Source organism: Arachis ipaensis, chromosome B8 (assembly GCF_059453495.1).
Source record: "Arachis ipaensis isolate K30076 ecotype BB chromosome B8, ASM5945349v1, whole genome shotgun sequence".
In the NCBI taxonomy this organism is placed as follows: domain Eukaryota; kingdom Viridiplantae; phylum Streptophyta; class Magnoliopsida; order Fabales; family Fabaceae; genus Arachis; species Arachis ipaensis.
This window is the reverse complement of record NC_142443.1, coordinates 43,247,020-43,262,353: the sequence shown is the minus strand read 5'-3', so window position 1 is coordinate 43,262,353 and position 15,334 is coordinate 43,247,020. Positions and strand designations below refer to the sequence as shown.

The 15,334-nt window shown below is 35.2% G+C and overlaps 1 pseudogene; it reads left to right on the top strand.

The window, feature by feature from the left end:
* Positions 1-257: 257 nt before the first annotated feature.
* On the top strand, positions 258-14,853 carry LOC148547846 (uncharacterized; annotated as a pseudogene).
* The last annotated feature ends 481 nt before the right edge of the window (positions 14,854-15,334 follow it).

Below are 15,334 nucleotides of genomic sequence, written 5' to 3'. Positions count from 1 at the left end.
GGTGCAATAGCAGATTTCAAAGTTGTTATCAAATTTAATTCTAATCTAAATACAGTAACACCTAATCTAAATTAAAGACTAGGATTTCTAGAATGACCTCGTCAAGAGAGTTAGCTCTTGCCTAAATTTTCGCGATATGAAACCACGTGACAAGACAACAGGGTGCGTATCGGATGGTTCTACCACCACATCCTTCAAATCTGCACGACGTATTTCACGTGTCACAGCTTAGGAAGTATACTCCTGATGCTAGCCAGATGTTAGAACCTGAATCGGTTCAGTTTAAGGAAGATTCGACGCTTCCGGTGAATCCGGTTAGAATTGGTGACACGAGCATTAAACAGTTGCATGAAAAAGAGGTTTCATTAGTCAAAGTGGCATGGAGTCAAACCGGTGTTGAGGAGCACACCCGAGAACTTGAGTTGGAAATGGGTATAGACTACCCTCACCTATTTCCAGGCAACTGAATTTGAATTTTGTGGGCAAAATTCCTATTCAGGTGGGTAGAATGTAAAATCTGGTCAAACCGTAATTAATTAAATAATAAATAAAATAGGAACAAATATGGTTATAAAATTTAGCAATCGGAATTTGATAATTTAAATATGGTATTTGGACTCAGTGAATTTTTCTGAGTCGGAAAACATAGTTTTCTGAATAAAAATGCGCACTGAAAATTTGATCGGCAGTACCAGCTGCGATCTGTTCGGTACTGTGGCTGAGAAAATTAATTAGAAGTGAATAATTTTAAGAAATAAAAATTTATAATTTGGGAAGATAGAAATATTTAAAATACGATTTAAAACTCTAATCTTGAAGGTTTTGGCCCAAAATTGGGCCAATGGGCTAAACCAAGTGAACCGGGCCCAAGTGGGCCCAAGACCCAACATATATAAACATTAGTTATGAGCATTTCAGCTCATTTACCCTAAAGAAAGGGTGTGGGGCGCAGCTATGGAGAAGAGAGGAAGAAGAGAGAAAATCCTAACTCCATCAAACTTCAAATCACCATAACTTTTGATCCGGAACTCCGATTGACAAGCTGTTTACGGCCACGCGTCGCTCTTCTTGTCCTCTACCATTATATCTAAGTTTTGTGGTGAGTAATATACTGTCCTCTACCCAATTTTCGTTTCCCCCTTAAATTGGAGTTTGGTTATGGGTGTTGAGTAATTTTATGATTTTGGTTATTTAGGAGTTCTCTAGTATGAGTCATGGGTGATATTCATCACAAACTTCAGTGGGTTAAGGTAAGAAGCTCTCTAACCCTTGTGATTTATCATATTCATAAATCCTAGGTTGATTATAAGTGTGAAAATTGATTATGTTAGAGTATTGGGTGATTTTAGTGCACAATTGGAAGATTGATATTGCTTGTGGGGCCTTGGTGAGGCTTGGAGCTAAAGGTTGGTAGAGACTTTCAAGAAGAAGCTCAATTATTTTGGCTACAAGAGGTACGGTTTAAGTTTTATTTAAGTACCGTGTGGTGTGATGAGAATTCCTAGGCTAGATGCCCTTAGGATTAAGTTTGGATTGTGTAAATGGTTGGTACTAATATGCATAGTTGATATGTAATGTAAATTAATGATTGGGTTGAGAATTGTGTGAATTTGTATGATTGGTATGTTGAGAATTTTATGAATTGGATAATGAATATTGGTTTGTGGAATATGCATTTAAATTGAGAATTTGGGCCGGAGGCCGTGAATCTTGTGCCAGAGGCTGGAAAGAGGTAAGGAAGGTAAGTTGATGTGTGTATTGTATGATAATATAAGAGATTGGATGGATTTTAGATATTGAATGTGTGAATAATTGGTTTGATTATTGAATAATAAGGTTTGAGGAATTGAGGTGTGAAATTTGATAGTTTTGGGTGAAATTGTGTAGATGAGGTAGGTTTGGTTTGGTTTTGGTTGAGTGTAATTATGTGAATTTGGTTGGGTTGTGGTCAATTGGATGAGTGAAAATTAATTTTGCTTGTGAACATTGGAAAAATTGGTAATTTTTATTTTTGGGTAAAAACTGATTTTTGACCAATTTCGGCGGTCCGTAACTCGGTCCTTGGAGTTAGGAATTCTTCAAAATTGAATTTTTATCAAAGTTCACTCAACGATCTTTCTAACGGTTCCGAAATGGTTAAAAAGAAATTTTGTAGAAGAAGTTATGTGTATCAGAAGTTTGGGGTTTGAAAATGTAATCTTGCAGCTTTTTAACTTAGTAAAATTTTTGGTAAAACGTACTTCCACGCGCATGCATGGCCGATGTCCATGCGTCACTCACGATTTTTACTCTGTCATGTGTGCGCCTAGCCGACGCATACGCATCGCTATATTGATGCAGGTACCCAGTAGAGAATCCAGAGAGTTGTGCTGGTACTGTGCTGGTTTTGTGCGAGGAGCACAAAACGCACCCACGCGTGGCTGACGCGCACGCGTGGCTGACGCGCACGCGTCACTCTACTTTTCCACCTTCCCACGTGTGCGCATGGACGATGCTTATGCGTCACTTCCTTTTTCCGCTTTCCACGCGCGCGCGTGGGCGATGCGCATGCGTGACCCCGTTTTCAGCAAAAGTTGATTTTTGAGTTTTAAAGCAGAATTTTAGACTTCTAAGCCTCCATTTTCATCCTTTAAGTCCTAAATCTTTATAGTATCCTAGTAATGAAAAGAAGTTAGGACATGTGATAACTTGTGGATAAAATAAAGTGAGAATCAATGATGAATGATGATTAATGATGATTGTATGAGTTGCTAAGTATGATGGTGGGAGTGCTGCGTATGCCATGAGCCGAAAGGCTGTGTTGGTTAGTGATTTATGGCTAGTTGTGTATTATGTTGTGAGCCGGATGGCCGTGATAAATATTGATTTATGGTGGAGTATGTATATGCATATGATTGAATGAGATAGAGGTGTCGAGTAAGAGGCGGTGGAAATAACCACTCACTCTGGGTATATGATTAAGAAGTGTAGAGATGATGAGAATGTATGGGAAATGAATTAATGAATTAATGATTATGAAGGAATTGGAATAATAATGAAAATGAACTTGAATTTGATTGTGATATGCCTCTGGGTAAGACACAGTGGTGTCATCCACTTGCTCCGGGTAAGAGGCAAGGACACCAGGTAAGAATTGTGAATGAATTGATGTATGGAAATGAATTGTAATGATAACAAAAATGTGCTTCTGAATGTGACTTTGGGTAAGATGCAGTGGTGTTATCCAGTTGCTCCGGGTAAGAGTCAATAAACCGGGTAAGATGCAGGGTGTTATCCACTTGGTCTGGAAGAGTTCGAGGCTTCGGGTAAGATGCAAGGGCTGTGTTCTGTCGCCACTTGCTCCGGGTCGAGATCTATAACATCGCCTGGGTAAGAGGTAGTGGTGAAGTTGTCCCCTGCTCCAGGTACGCAGGTAAGATGCAAGGGTTGCGACATTGTCCCACTTGCTCCGTGTTTGGTGTTCTGTCCACGGTTAGCTACCAGGACTTGTCGGGTTTGCTTTATAACCGACAGATGAGACTCATCGGCTATAGGGTAGGCATACATCATTTGCATATGTTTGAATTGTTTGGGCTTTCCTATTTGTTTTGAATTGCTATATCATATATGCTATGTTACCTGATTATGTGCTACTTGTTCTACTTGTACCTCATTGTGTATTACTTGCCTGTATTGCTTGTGTTTGTACAACTGAGAGGTCCCTCATGCTGGTGTCGGTTGACGCTGGGGGTTGTTCTTGATGAGATGAGTTGATGATGTGATTGAATAATGATGATGATTATTAAATTAGATAATTTGGGCTCCCTAGGTAGATGCAGTGAAGTGATTTCACTTGCTCCAGGTGAGGATATGAGGTAATGATATAGAATTGCTGAAACAAAATAGCTAGGGATGGTTTCGTTTATAATTCTGATTGTGAATTGTCGAAGAGTTAGAAAGTTGGGAAGCATGAGAAACATAAATCAGATTTAGCATTCCCTTATGACAGTTGCCCATTCATGGATTAACGAGAACAAAGGATGGATATTTGGTGAAAGGAAGTTTAAGATGCTTAGTGAGTTTTTATTACAATGCATTGTATTTATTTGGCACTTTTACCGTATTGGGAACCATGGGTCGGGGGTTCTCATTCCGTATATATCTCTTGTTTTTCAAATACAGGTCCAGGTGCTCAGAAGTGAGATGTGATTCATCTGAGAGACGGCGAAGATCTTTATATTCTCTACTTTATATTTTGCTTAGAATCTCTCCACCTTTATTTTGAAAAGCTTATATTATGTATTGAACTCTTTTGAACTTGCCTATAGAGGCTCTTATGTTTCTTTTGGGAGAGATTAGGAAATACTATTGTCAACTACTTTCATATTGTATCCTAGCCGGCCTAAACTTCACGGGTCGCGACTAGTGGCTATTTATTTATGTTATATATCTATATATTGTCCTTCTCTTATTCCCCTTTATGACTTTATCCTTATATCGCTTTCGACTTCATGCTTTATCTTTTAGTTATCGATGTGTGAGTGATACGACTTTGCAATTTTATTTTTACTCTTTTCAGGCTTCTTGATTAATACTCCTTTCAATTATACTTATAATTATGTATTAAAAATCCACCTGAGAGTCATACCACCGTAATATCATTGACTTATGACTCGAGCATAAATATTTGAATATTAGGGTGTTACAGTATATGTATTACCCACAAATAAATTAGAAAATTAAATAATTTCCTAACAATCTCCCACTTGGACTATACATATATTCTTTCTTGAGATAATCACATCTTATAAACTTTATGCACGCATATTATTTCCCTTATTACTTTAACAATATGGTCCGTCTCATATATTAGATATGGAATTACCGCAGCTTTTATCACATTAGTGTCATGACTAAACCACGATGATCACCATACTAATATATTTAACGACACAGATCAAATTTGGATAAGTAATATGGAAATTACATGCCAAGTGATCTCATGCATGTATATTTTCAGCTGGTCCAACTTTAAAGCTTTATTGAGATCAAACACAAAACAAATATTACAAAATAAACATTTCACATAACATGAATTAAACCATCAACTTAATTCTGCAGAAAGATAATTCAATATCTGTCACAGGACATATAGCATAAAATAAACTCCCATGAAACCAAGGCATCATAAATATTAACACCCATTCAAGCAGTGTGCTCATGAAAGACTTTAGGGATCAATCCCTTGGTTAATGGGTCTGCTAGCATATATTTTGTTCCTATATGTTCTATGAAAATCTATTTTTCTTGAACTTTCTCCTTAATAACTAAGAACTTAATGTCTATATGCTTCGATTTTGTCAAGCTCTTATTGTTGTTGGAGTATAGTACTGTTGACTTATTGTCACAAAATATCTTTAATAGCCTTTCAACGTCATCTACTATATGAAACTCAGTGGCAAAGTTTCGCAACCATATGCCTTGAAATCAGAAGAGTACCTAATGATCTCCAAATTTTCTGATCTCCGATAAGTAAGCATGTAATCCTTTGTTCTCTTTAGATAACGCATTACGCATTTAACAGCTATACAATGATCCATGCCAGGATTGCTTAAGTATCTACCAAATACTCCCACTATGAATGATATATTGAGATGTGTGTAGACTTGACCATACATTAAACTCCCTAGTGCTGATGCATAAGGTTTATCATGCATTGCTGTCCTCTCAAGATCATTTTCGGTCATTGTTTGAGACTTGAACTTGTATCTTTTAGCTACAGGTGGGACCATTGGTCTACAACTTTTTATGCCATATTTACTTAAAATCTTTTCGATATAGTTCTTTTGTGATAATCCAAGAATACCTTGAGAGCAATCTCTTAGTATCTCGATTTCTAATACAAAAGAGGCATCACCAAGATCTTTTATTTCGAATTTGTTCGATAGAAATTTCTTAGTTTCATGCAACAAGCCTATATCGTTACTGGCAAGTATAACATCATCAACATATAAGACCAAAAAGGATGTATTTACTCCCACTGAACTTTCGGTATACACATTCATCTATAATATTTACCTCAAAACCATATGAGGTAATGACTTGATGAAACTTGTGATACCATTGACGGAAAGCTTGTTTGAGACCATAGATGGATTTCTTTAACTTTTTCTGTTGGATCTCCTTAATGGTACTTCTTGAGGTTGTTGAGCTTCCTGTATGGGTTGGGGTTGAGAAGGATTCTCATTATTTTTCTGTACTGCAGAAGTATCTTGAGCAACAATAATATTCTCATTGTTCTCTTATATCGTAATTGAATCTACAGTAGGATTCTTATTGTGCTCTTGTACTATAACTGTATCTTGAACAATAATAATTTCAAAGACCTGATCATTATTAGTTACAGAATCCTCATCAAAAGCAATATTTCAAATATTTTCTTTCCCCCAAACTCAACATCCTCAAGAAATCTCATATTTTTCGTTTCAAAAATAGACCTTGATGCAGAATTGTAAAACTTGTACCCACGTGAACGCTCAGCGTAACCAACAAAGTAGCAACTAATTGTTCTTGAGTCCAATTTTCTTTCATGCGACCTATAAGGTCACGCTTCGGCTGGACATCCCCAAATATGCAAATGCTTTATACTGGGTCTTTTTCCAGTCCAAATTTCATAAGGGGTTTTCTTGACTGCTTTGCTTGGCAGCCTATTAAAGATGTACACTGCGGTCTTTAAGGCTTCTCTCCAGAGTGATTTAGGTAAGAAAGAATGACTAATCATACTTCTCACCATGTCCTTAAGAGTTTGGTTCCTTCTCTCTGCAACACCATTCATGCTAGGTTTGCCTGGCATGGTGTATTACGGAACAATACTGCTCTTCTCTAGAAAAGGTGCAAAAGGCCTGGGATGTTGCTCACCTGAACCATCATATCTACCGTCATATTCACCACCATTTGACAACTTTAATTTTCTTCTCAAGTTGAAGTTCAACTTCAGCTTTGAAAGACTTGAAAACATCCAAGGCTTGGAACTTTTCATGAATTAAATATAGATACCCGTAACGAGAGTAATCATCTATGAACGTAATAAAATACTGTTGTCCATTCTAAGAGACATTAGAGAATGGGCCACATATATCGGTATGTATCAGATCTAAGACATCTTTAGCTCTTTCCACACCTAATTTCCTTTCGTTTGTCCTTTTTCCCTTTATGCACTCAATGCAGACTTCAAAGTCCGCCAAATTTAGGGGTCTAAAAATTCCATCTAACATGAGACTCTAAATTCTCTATTTAGAGATGTGACCTAGGCGCTTGTGCTATAATGATGCCGAATTCTCATTTAGTTTTCATTTTGTACCTGTTTGCAGTATTTTATTATTATAGGAATTCAAATCAAGCCTATATAGATTATCCATCAACCAACTAGAGCAAATATTATTCGAATTATAAAATAGACTGATTTTATTATTTCTGAACGAACAAAAATAACCTAATTTATCCAAATGAAAAATAGAAACTAAATTCCATCTAAATGGCGGTACATAAAATGTCTCAAATAAATCCAAGTAAAATCCACCAGTGAAACATAATCTAAAGGTTCCTATAGCTTCGACTGCAACTATATTGCCATCTGCCACATAGATGTATCTTTCGGCATCACTTGGTGGTCGGCTCCACAGGCAACCCTGCATATTAACATTTACATGAGTAGTAGCACCAGAATCTACCCACCAAGTATTAATAGGTGCATAACTTAAACTAGCCTCAGAACAAACGAAAGTAAGAATCATACCCTTCTTTACACGCCAAGTGGCATATTTGGTACAATCCTTCTTCATGTGTTCCACCTTCTTACAGAAGAAACAGGTTGAAGCTTGATCTTGTTTCTTAGCCTTTTTCTGCTTAGAAGGTGTATCCGCAGTAGTATCACGCTTTCTTTTATACTGAGAAAATAAAACTATGTGAGCACTTTCAGTCTTATCTTGCTGCAACCTCTCTTCTTCTTGCACACAGTGAAATATAAGCTCATTTAGGGACCAAGTGTCTTTCAGAGTATTATAACTCACTTTGAATTCCCAAAAGTGTGCAGGAAGGGAGATCAAAATAAAATGCACGAGTAAATCTTCAGACAACTCTAACTTTAGTGCTTTCAATTTAGAAGTAAGATGAGACATTTTCATAATGTACTCTCTTATGTTCCCTTTATCTTTATATCTCATGGAGATAAGTTTGCTTAAAAGGCTACTTGCATATGTCTTTTCATTCTTAGCAAAGAATTTTTCAACATCTTTTTGGAATTGTTTGGCTTCTTTATCCTCAGTAATTGAGCCCCAAAACACCTCAAGAATTGAGCGTTTCATGATCATAATGCTCATTCGATTGGATTTCTCCCACTTCTCTATTTTAATCTTATTGAGATTTTTTGGAGTGGAAGTAGGTTTCTCCTCTCGAAGAGCTATATCCAAATCCATACAACCGAGGACAATCTCCACAATATCCTTCCAAACTTTAAAGTTTGAACTATTCAGCATAGAAATACTACTAATTTGGACAGAAACATTAGTAGCTGAAGCCATAGTTTCTGAATTAGAACAAAAAGAACATGCAGTAAATATTAGTTAAATAATGGGGAAAAAATCCATATTGAGATATCTAGAACAACATTAATTGTCAATCTTTGGATAGAAAAATTAACTGTAAGTGATACTCTCATTATAGTAATCAAATATTGTCAAAATTCATGTCACGCATTAAGCTTTTCTTTGGACCGACTGAATGCGCACATAGAAACTTAAATTTCGCAACCTATTTATTACCGCATATATTTTCTATTAATTTGCCAAACAATAACCTTCCTTTGGGCCGATTATTGACCGCATAATTAATAGAAAATAAACAAAAGTGTGTAATACTTATTATTTGGCCAAGCAATAAACTTTCTTTTGGTTGATTACTGTTCGCATAAATAATGAACATTATTTTCTATTACTCAAATATTAATATGTACACATAACTTGGCCAAATTTAAATCTTCTTTTGGATAGATTAATATTCGAATAAGTGACATATATATAATAATCCTTATATCCTAAAAGGGTAATCAATTAATTTTATACCAAATTAATAACATACACACAATTAAAACGAGACAATTATAATTCAGTAATATTCTGTTGATTTAACAAAAGGTGAAAACTATATATAAATCATCAATTTATGAGCATCATTTTATATAAAAAAAATTAACTAAAACATGCTTAGCTTACATTATAAGCACGCAACAATATATATATATATCCAACCGATTAATAATATATGGATGTAAATGGCCATGTCAGTAAAAGCACTACAACCCAAATGACATCCATGACGTCAAAAGGAGAATTATATATTATAGGAAAGTTTTCTAAAGATCCAGACCACTTTTCTGGAACTCTAATGATCTGGTTGTAGTGTCCATTGGATTTAAAAATTAAATAAACATAGGGTACTGATTGAGACTGATTTATGTAATGTGATTCCTCAAATATTTAGCGCACCATATGAGTTGACCTGATGCTGCGGTTGTCCCCCGTTAGGGGGTTTATAGGGGAGTATGGGTTGTTCATGTCCTTTTATGGAGCTGTGCTGGAAAAGTAAGCCAGCTAACTAGAGGAACGGCTAGCTGAGAAGTCATTAGGCCAGGATGTGAGTTGTTTGTAGTATGGGCCAGGTTGTTGTTATTGGATCATGTTAGCTGTTAGGAGGCCTTTCTTTAACAGCTGGTCTTATTACTTTATGAACCAATATGGATACTCTACAGTGTCAATTGTAATCTACTGCGATGGTTGAGTGGCGACAGCCATGGAAACAAACAGGTTTGTGGGGCGTGTTAATTGTGACAAGACAATGAATTGGGGATTGGGTTGGGTGGGCTAGGGTTTTGGTTCGGGTAGGATTCTTTTGCCTTATTGCAAGACCAAAAAAACAAAATAGGTGAGTCTAGAAGGTTTCAGGCATCGATAAAAAATAAAAAAAACCCTAACCCCAATTGAAGATAATCAGAATTAGGATCATCGACTCCATCTTTTCTATCATGCGTTCTGGTTTGCCTCGTAAGTCCTTGGGCCTATCTTCTCCGATTCAGATGTGGGAATTTGTGTATTATTGAATTGAAACTCGGTGTGTTTCGTTGTGATTTATTGTTTGATTGATTTTGAAATTAGGTTAACAATGGCTAAGAGATACGCATTCCGACGGATGTGAAACACCTTCGGATGAAATCTTGATTGTTGATGACGGCGATTACCATTCGGGTGTGCACTGAGGCGGGACTAGTATAGGTGGCATACACTCACACTGAAAAAAATGTAAGATAAACCACCAATATTTGGACATTCTGATATTTTAATTTTGGTTATGAAAGAGGTTATTGATTTGTCCAATTCATATTATTAATTTATTTTATATAATTATTTTTATTATAGACTGTTCTTGGACTGTATGGAATGACTGATGCAGATGCATAACCAATATTGTTCTGCTCGTGCAAAGACAATTCAGTTCGTATGTATGAATTGGTGATGTGAGTGACCATGAAGTTTGTGTTTCTTTCAGTTTTAATTTTTTTTTAATCAGTTGATAATTGCCTTACAATTAGTTGATAGTTACTTAACAAGTGGGTTAGTGCTGGTAAATAATGTCATACATATTTGATTGGTGCTGATAGTTACTTAATAAGTTGATAATTACCTTTATTTTATCTCCTATTAAAACTTTCTGGCTTTTCCGTTATCTTTTATTCCCCCAATTGGAGATCATATTTCTTACTTGAATGCTAATATTTAATAGTATATGAAATGACGGTAGTAAATTGTGAATTTTGATCGATTAAAATGTTGAATGTATACCAAGTATGTATAGAAAAGTTCCAAAATTTGTGTGGAACTTTGTGAATTATATATATGTGTTCCTGTTTTGGCATGATGATAATTTTAAATGCTTCTAAATGTCTTCATGAAACCTAGTCAAAGAATTTGTGTACTTAAAGAGAACTAAATGATACTTCATATTATAATTTTATGTCAATTGAATTTTGGAAAGTATCATTGAATTTATGAACATTTCATAAAGAGCATGCAAATTTTCTGGGCTTTTCTTATTGACCAAATGGTCTCTTGTTAGGTGCTTTCTATTTTAGCATAACTAAGACAAATATATTTTGAAATTACCCTGCAAGAAATTTCAAATTTAAGGGAACTTTTATTTGAAGGTTAATGAAGTATTGGAGGGTCTGTCATGAAAAGAATTAAGACCTTAAAGTTAATGAAGATGTTGGCTTATTTAAGCATTGCGCGTATTTTACTTCTTTCTTATGAATCTTATCTAACTTTTTTTTATTGACTTTGTTTCTCCGAAATAAGTGATGCATTGTTTGTGTTCCTTGGCTTTGGATCTTTGTTAGTTTGTTCGTTTGACTAAATTCGGATTACATTTGAGTCTACCAAAGTAGTTGGAGTAATATTTCTTCTCAATTTTTTTTATTTTTATTTTTGTCATCTTGCTAGTTTAGAATTTAGGTATTAGTTACCAATTAAAAGTTGTTGAATATAGATTTGAGAATTAACTTGTTTTCCTTGACAGGTATATTTTCCTCTAATAATGGTGCTTGTTCTATGGCAACATCAATTGTTAATCTTGATGATGAATAGGTATGGTTAGTAGTGACATTTGGTTTAATACTTCCATTGAAAGATTTTTCTCAAAATAAACGAAGACATATTTTGATATTTACGGATATATTTCCTCCAATGTGGTGGTTGTTTGATGATTTTGTTGGTATTTTTTTATATTCTGTAGTTGTTGCGTTTTAGAGATTTTTCAGTGGTATTCTTTTGATAGTTTGAGAATAATTAAATATTATATACATTACCTATTGTCATTAGATTTATAAAGAATAAAATCCTAGTTGTCATGAACCTATATAGTTTAAATAGACTTTAGTATTAATATCATTTTTAAAAAAATTTATGGTTTGAAAATTAGATTTCTAAAAACTGGTTTTAAAAATGTATTTTTGATAAAAAAAAGTCTGGAATTCAAAATTGGAGTAGCATTAAAGAGCAAGTTAAAATAGAGTAGCATCTCCAAAACTCGTGATGCAGTTCGTTCTTCCCTCCTCCTCCTCCTCATCGTGAATCGGTTCGTAATATTTCTAATTGTTGTTGTGTATGAAATTGTTATCAAGTTTAATAATTTTTTTCATACGAAATTTTGTTTAATAGTATGTTGACAAAAGACAGAATAGTCACTCAGAATCCATTTCAATTTGATTCATTCCTGTTGAAAATATAATGTTAAAACGATGTCAAGAGAATACAAAATACTAACAGGCTTCTCATTTTTCTTTGTCTATTGTTAATAATTAATTGAGTACGTGTTGCCGAATACAATAGGTGGCATCAATTTTCGTAAAAGAAATATCGAAAGGGACTTTGAAAACTTGAATATCGTCAGGCATACCAGCTGGGGATGTAATAAAAGTAAAATAGAGCAAGAAAGAAGATGTTAGTGGTTGTTTGAATGAAGGTCATTACGAAGTTGTTGAGATATTGGTGTTAAAGCATGGTTATTTCGTTGTTTTTATGTGTATCGGTGAATCTAAATTTAAATTCGTGATGATCCATTCGAGTGATTTGGAGATTGATTATTCGAGTTTGAGAAGTTTCCATGACGATCACGATTGTGTGGGAAATAAGTTTCCTATTCATATGGGGTCATCATTATAGAAATTTCTCAAACTTGAATAATCAATCTCCAAAGCACTCAAACGAATCTCCATGAATTTAAATTTAGATTCACCATTATACTTAAATGCCACAAAATACTCATGCTTTAATCCTAATAACTCCACAACTCTGTACCAACCTTTGTTCAACCAAACACTATCATCTTCTTTCTTGCTCCATTTTAATTTTATTTCATCCCCGAGTGGTACCTCCAACGATATTGGATTCCATACTTGTTTCCAATATTTCTCTTAACAAAATACATGCTACCTCATCACGTTGGCAACACGTCGTCATTTAAATATTAACAACTACATTGTTAAATTTATATCAACAATGTTACTTAGTATTGCTGTTGATTAAAATAGAATAGGAATGCATCAAATTTAAAATGATTTGAGTGATGATCTAGCCTTTGTGTCAACGAGTTACTACATAGAAATTCAAAAGGGAAACAATTTATGAAATAAATGACTTTATTTCCCACTTCTTGAGGAGGAGGAAGACGAGGGGGAATAACCAGAAGCTGCGTGCGCACATTTGGTTAATGGATCAGATGTGGAAGAATAGCAAGGTTTACAAGACTCGTTAAAAGTCGGTGGTACGTGTTAAAGTCAATTAAGCGGTACGTGAAGGTGCTATTGGTGACGCGATTGTGGAGCAGGTAAACAGGAACGGCGATACGGCCATTTCTTCCTGAGCTTGAAGTACGACATAATGAGAATCCAGGTGGTGGCGTGGAGGTCTACCAGAACTATTCCTTAAAGATGGCTACAGTTTCGAAGGATTTGAGGAACAACCATGTTTCTGTCAGGGTTCATGAAAAATTTACACAATTTCAAGTGAACCAATTTCACATGGGGACGAGAAAATCTTCGAAAGATGACAAGAAAATTTTGGTTGGAAAGGTACATGTATCTTCAAGATATCTTGTTTTAGCTATCCTACTTTAGCAATTTCTAAGAATCACATGCTGTATATGTGTGTTTGGTTTTTGACTTTGATGGGCTAATGAAGTTGCATTTATTCAGTATATTCTAATTGTTGAAAAGTAACTGATCGGATTTTAGAGTACTGTCTATTCCGTTAGATTATTTAACTTGTTGTTTCACGAGTGTGCATGTTTCTTAATTTCCCTCTTTTGTTTTCGTGTTAGTTAGATGTTGTGAGTTTTACTTTCTAACATTCTTTCTCAACTCTCCATTCTTGTTTCATGGTTGAATTATTATCTTACCTTCTCCCTTCTTTTCAGTGTTCTGCCGGTGGCAAGAAAGGCAACTGTGATAACACACTGCTCAAGAAGATACATTTTAATTGCTAGTATCCAAACTCAGAACACAAATACAAAGACAAACTGTCAGGTTCAAATGATTATCACACTGACAAGATGGTATGGGCTTTCCTGACTCCCGTCTTGGTTCATTCAAGACATTGAACTGAAAGAGCCACCCATAAGTTGAACATTAACTCTTAGCCTCCCCCGAAATTGAGAGCAACTGAGAATGGAGACATATGTCAAAGAGCAAGGGATTCAAAGACATCAACACCTACAAAAAAGGGACATGGTGTTTAGCTTTTGTAGAGATGTCATTACTACCGAATGTTTACCTTCTTTTGTAAAGTAAGAAACTTTCATGCATGATACGTACATTCAGTAGAGGAAACTAACTTGAGCTGTTGGCTGTTCATTTGGGGAAATCCACTAATCAAATGATGTCGAAATCATTACATGCACCATTGGTATTTGTAGAATCACTCAACTAGCAGTTATCGTAAATTGTTGTTTCTCTTACCTGCAGGCCCCTGCTGAAGACTTAGAAACAACGTTTAGTGATGCTGAATCGATTCGCCAGAGGGAGTATGATTCAAAAATTGTTCACGTCCTACACACGAAGAATTGGCAGTAGAAATCCAGAGGTTAGAATTGGATGCATATCGCTGTACAGTAGAGGCGTCACATGCATCGAGACCCCTAAGTTGGGAACAAAAATCTTTCATGACTCCAACAGAGGCGTCGAAACAAGAAGCTTTGATGACAACAACAGAGACGTTACGTGCATGCATGGGAACCCCGAACTTGGGAACAAGAAGCATTCATCAGTAACCTGCGTCTTTATTTCCATCTATCAAATGATGAACTTTGGCTGGAGCTAACACATTACATTCTTCTAAACGCAGTCTTCCTTCTAATGAATCAAACTTCGTTGTCCAACTATATACTTTTCATTTAGTGAGTTTCACAACAGTTTGTTCTAAGCCGCATTCAACTGTAACAAGCAAGATGAAGTATTTCATACATTTATGTTTTATTACTTACGGGGGTAGCTTAACGCAAATGTATATCGTAAGCTGTTGAATAAGTCATTCTTGTCAATCCTTTTTTGAATAAGTAATTATTCATTTAAATGTTATTTTTGGCAACATTATCCAAACAAAATTCATTAGATTACAATCAAATTTGATACAAGATGGGTAAATCATAAATTACGGTTGTATTAATACCCTTTTAAGTGAAACAAATTCAACTAATTAAAATTCGTCGGTATTCCAACTTGATTAGCGTCCATACTAACACGCACTATAAC